Genomic DNA, 5805 nt, shown 5'->3' on the forward strand with positions numbered 1-5805 from the left:
ATACAGCGCCAACTCGAGGGCCTTATGGTGTGGCGTGCTATTGGGTACAATCACAAACCACAGTTGGTGCATGTCCAGGGCACTGTGACCAGTGTGACCTACATGAATGATGTCCTGCGACCCATAGCCATATCCTTTCTGTGCAACACCCCAAACGCCATTTTGCAGCAATGCAATGCACGATCACATGTTGCTGCACAGACACGTGCCTTCTTAGTGCCACAGGATGTCATCCTTTTGTCCAGGCCTGCCAGATCACCAGACTTGTTTCCAGTTGAAAATGCGTGAGATATGGTGAAATGATAGGTGCAGCACTGTCACCCAATGCCAATCCCCACAGATGAACTTTGGAACCAGGTGAATGCAGCATGGATGCTATACCACAGAACACCATTCATGCCTTATACATGTCAATGCCATCACGCATTGAACAAATTATCAGGGGCCATGGCGGATCCTGTGCCTACTAGGCAACAGGACACATGCTGAACAGAGGTGACTGAAATGCTAATCATTTCTGCAGCACAAACTAATGTACATGTCCAGTAAATCTGAACATCCTATCTCTAGTTTTTCGAGGTGTTCCGTTTTTTCTGAACACGAATGTATGTACCCATCACAAACCCTTGAACTTGTTGGCACATATAAGTGATCCATCATCAGGATTAATGAATTTCAGGATTAAACTGGCAGAAAACAATTCTGAGACTATATATAAAATGGAACTGCACAACACAGTAGCAGATGGATTGTCATGCATAGCACATGACCCAGCTGCAGCCATTAGGAGTGTGGAATAAGCCCACAAGAAAGAACAAGTCAACTAGTGATCAGCTATTTGTGAAAAAGAGAAATGAGCTATTTTGAAGCAATGCCTTGATCCACCCTTAGGTGGACACAAAGGGATCAGCTGTAGATATGATCATCTGGAAAGATATAGACAATGAAGAGGTATGCAGAAAGACATTACATTTGTTGTCAGAAGAACAAAATTATGCAGAATAAGATGAAGATGCCCTTAGTGCTAACTGAAATATCTAACAAGAAAATTGCTCATTGTGATATCGATGAGGTTGGTCCACTTCAGATAACAGAGAAAAGGAATACATACAGCATCCAGTGCAAAAACTTGTAGGAAATGTGCCTGTGAATTGTGATCTGGTTGATGGGAGAAACTCACAAGAAGTGTACCCTCTTAGTGAAATTCTTTCTATTTCCAGTGCTTCATCACTGGATGCAGAGGATTGCAGATGAAGGAAGAAGATGTGATTACATATTTGTGAAAAAAATTTATGTCTGTATATTTATAAGTTTAAGTGTAAGGAAACATTTCAGTACGTATATGTACACATCTCTGCAACTTCTATAATAAAGAATTGTAAAATGAGTTCCTATGATCTGAGGTCAAATCTTCTCCTGGGACGGGTGATGTAATAACGAAATCAAGGAGGACTGCCATAAAAGTAAAAAGAGTCATCTTATTAGCAATAAGTCATGTAACTTATGTGGTGACATACAGTGCCAGTCACTTTGATTTAACACTCACTGATAGCAAATTGGATGCAAAAGTTGATGCAGTGATGCACCATCTGCAAGCAAACAGGCCCAAATGCAGCTTATAGAGGCCACCAATCGACAAACGGGAGAGTTCCAGCCAGCAGCAAAGCTCAACCACAATGTCCTTCGAAACCAGTGCCTTAGATGGTCACCACCAACATAAGGAGCTATGTGGGAGAGAACTATACTCAGTTAAGCTTGTCACTAAAAAGGACTTGTGGACATTGTTTTCCTTTGTAGATTTGTCTTTATGTACTTCTGTCTGTTTGTTATTTCAAGTGTGATAGGGATTCAATTAGAGCACTAAGTGTTCAATTAGAGCTATAGAAACTTACCATATGTTACTGTGTGTGTGTACCCTGTTCCTGATAGAATGTTAGACCAGTGTGGCCATTTATTCTAGTCCACTGGTTGAAGCATCTGATAATGGTGTGATGTTACTAGCCTCATCTATGTTTTACATGTACGTTACATGGATCTTAGGACTTAAGTGATAAACCATGGTCTGTGCCCTTCAGCATGTTCACGTAAACACATGAAGAAACAGACCAAAAGCCAACCCAGACTCTCAGTTCCTTATTACCACAGTATCTACCTAAGCCTGGAATCCAAGTAATTTTGTAGTTTCTCTAACCACACGGACCTGAATAATATCAGCTTGACACCACTACCATCTTGCCCCCTGCACATAGCCGCAATCTGATCATGATATTTAACAGACATAGTGACCCACATTGGGTTACGACATTAGAAATAGAAATATTACAGATGGCGGTGGTGCATGTCATCTAAAAAATACAGCAGCAGTTACATAAGAAATGAAGCATTCATAAAAACTGTAAAAAAAGACCTACTATTTGAATTTCTTATCACACAGTGTGGTGTACTGCATCAATTATGCCTGTCATCTGGGATCTGAGGTCATACTCAGATCATTCCAGCGACTATCAGAACAGATTCAGAGCAGTGGTTCTCAGTGGGGGTGGTACCAACCACTCGTAGGTGGTGATAAGATCGGGGGGGGGGGGGGGGGGGGGGCTCAAAACAAATTTAGGAGGTGTTGATGGCCACTTGCTAGCCCCCGTCTCTCCCCCACGGGCAATACTTGGCACAGTCGTGACAGAAAGGTATAGTAAAACTGAAATTTATTAAACTTTCAAGCAAAATTAGTCTGTTTATAAGTGTAGCTTTCACCCTTACAGCATTTTTGACAAGATGTATATATCAGTTTACCTCTTGAGTATAAACTGTCTTTTTATGTTGTGTCTTTCCTTTGGTGCACTTTCTGATGCACCCTGCTATCTGATGCATGTGTGCATTGAGTGAGCTGTAGCATGTGCAGTTCACAACTTTGGGCATGATAATCTGCAACTGTTGTGGCCAAATCAACAAAACTTACCCTGTACCAGTCTGCAGTGGTTCATAGCAAGATTAACATACATGCAGAATACCAAAGATATCTGTGTTTCAATGGTTCATTTAACTCCAGATACATAAGGCTTTCTTTTCACCCAAATTTTTTTAAGGTCCTTCACAGCAACTGTGAACCTCTACAAAGCACATTCAAAGGATTACTTATGTTGAGTGCGTGGTAAAAACACATTTCTGTTGCAGTAACCAGTTACAACAGAGGTAAGTTCTTGTATTTTATAGAGTTCTATGTTTATTATTTCTTCTGGCAAATGTGTAAGATGGTAACTGAACACACAGTTATGTGGATTATAATTTTATGTGTGTGAAGCTTTCAGATAAAAGATAAATAGCCAACTTTGTATGTGATGTAATATACGAAATAACAGAAAAATGTTAAAACACTGCTTACCTATATTTCAAAAATGACAAAAATAAGGTATTGTTGACTGAATCACCATAATAATAAAATAAACAATGCATATGAACAAACACTTGCTCCATGACTTAGAAAGTATTTCATTTGATATGAATTCAGTTATTTTTCTTATGGCTCCATTAACACCCAGTTGTTGGTTTATCTGCATAGACTTTAAATACCTGAAGGTGCTAAGGGCACCACTGCAAATTATTTTTCAGGTTTTTGTACATTTTTCTCTGCTGACATTGCTTTCCTGTATTCTGGTGTTCAAGTTTCTGAATTTCTATTTATGATAGCACTTGTTCTCACAAAGATGTTTTTGGAAGTGTGGCTTATTTAGATGGGACTTTGGGAAGCACCTCATTGAAAGCTGCAATATTAACTCTGTAATCAAGTAATAACTAAGTAAAGTAAAACTCCGTCTTCAGGCCACGAGTGGCCTAACGGGACCATCCGACCACCATGTCATCCTCAGTGGAGGGTGCGGATAGGGGGGGCGTGGGGTCAGCACACTGCTCTCCCGATCGTTATTCTTGACTGAAGCCACTACTATTCGCTCAAGTAGCTGCTCAATTGGCATCACGAGGCTGAGTGAACCCTGAAAAATGGCAACAGCGCATGGCGGCCTGGATGGTCACCCATCCAAGTGCCAACCACGCCCGACAGCACTTAACTTCGGTGATCTCACGGGAACCGGTGTATCCACTGTGGCAAGGCCGTTGTCAATCAAGTAATAACTGGGGAAAATAATCCATTATTGCTGGCTGGTATTTTTTTACTTGACCATTCTGTCTCGTGTCATTAAATTTTGTAAGCAGTTATTGTCATATGCACTTGAAAGGCAAACAGCTTAGCAACAAAAATTATAAGTACCGTGCATATCGTAGGCCTGCTTATTTGGAGCAGTGCCCTTACAAATTCAGGACTAGAACACAACTCACAACAGTTCACAATTTAATTGTCCATTATCTTTCTCCATATCTTGCCAAACTTCTGTAATATGGTATTCTTGAATTAAGACTGAGGTCACTGAACTATTGGAAATTGTGTTATGATCAAAGCTAGATGGAAAACTTTGTTAATTATTTATAGACTGGGATTGTGTCTAATTTCCTTTCTCTGATAAAATGGGTTGGGGGGGGGGGTTGAGTAAATTCCCCCCCCCCCTCTCCCCCGCCTCCCCCCCCCCCTCCCCCCCCAGAAAGGGGGCAGTGGTCCAGAAAAAGTTTGAGAACCTATGGTTTAGAGAAACACCCTTGCACACAGAGTTTCAAAGTAGTTCACAATTTACAACATTGTCCCCCAAACTGATTGTGACTCCCTGGTTCTGAGATGAATAGAAGGAAAGAATCAGAGACTTCGAAGATTCTGTTACAGTCTAGGCTCCTACTTTCTGGACTTCCACTCTAGAGTTGAGAACAGTAGTCACCCTAAGTGAGTCACATGTGCACTACACATCGGGGGCCTGTTACCCACATTGCTGACAGTGTGTGGGGTGCACACGTGGTTTTTTTTCTTTTAGATTAGGTGACTCTTCTTTCACTCCAGATAATGATAGTTGTAGGGGACCTGGAGGTATCAGTTTAATATCCGAAGTACCCTACAGGTGAGAGTACAAAAATTCTAGAAGTTGACTGCCAAACATTTGTAATAAAATGACAGAGTTTGAAGCACTACTAAAAAGCTGTGGAGCTCACATTATACTAGGTACAGGAAGTGGTTAAAATCTGAAATTGATGGCTGTGAGATATTTGGGGAAATTTTAAGCATAAATAGAAAAACGGGCTATTGGTAAATGGAGGTGGTGTATTTGCCACTGCAGACAAGAAAGTCAAATCCAACAATATAGAAATTGAAACTGAATGTGAGATTATCTGGGCAAGACTCAGTATAAAGAGTGGGCATTAAGTATAATCGGATCCTTCTATCAACCACCAGACTCACTTTCAAATGTAACCAAAAACTTTAGACAAATGTAAGGTTAAATATCATTTCCCCAATCGCGCAATCATCATTAGAGAAGACTTGAATCATCCAACAATCAATTCGTAAAATTAGAGTTTTGTAAGTTGTGGGCATGGCAAAATGACCTGCAAAACATTACTAAACACTTTCTCTGAGAGCTACCTGGAATAGATTGTACAGAAGGCCACTCATATAGAAATATACTGGATCTAATAGTAACAAATAAACCAGGCGTCTTTGAGGATGTAACACATATAAACTGGTATCAGTGACAGTGAGCCTGTTTAATTACAGGTACAGCAGTTCAGATCTTCCAGGCAACAACAAATATGAATCTGAAGACACATATATTTGAAGTGGAATGCTGCCTTCTAGGCCCTGATGACAGAACCCAGAATAGTTTGTGCTGAAAATATATAAAAGTGGAGAAAGAAGATAATATATAAAGCAAA

General features: G+C 40.4%; 1 pseudogene; it reads right to left on the reverse strand.

Annotated features, from left to right (window-relative positions):
- Positions 1 to 3994: 3994 nt before the first annotated feature.
- Positions 3995 to 4112, reverse strand: LOC124608085 (annotated as a pseudogene).
- Positions 4113 to 5805: the final 1693 nt, after the last annotated feature.

This window comes from Schistocerca americana, chromosome 3, assembly GCF_021461395.2.
Source record: "Schistocerca americana isolate TAMUIC-IGC-003095 chromosome 3, iqSchAmer2.1, whole genome shotgun sequence".
NCBI lineage: Eukaryota > Metazoa > Arthropoda > Insecta > Orthoptera > Acrididae > Schistocerca > Schistocerca americana.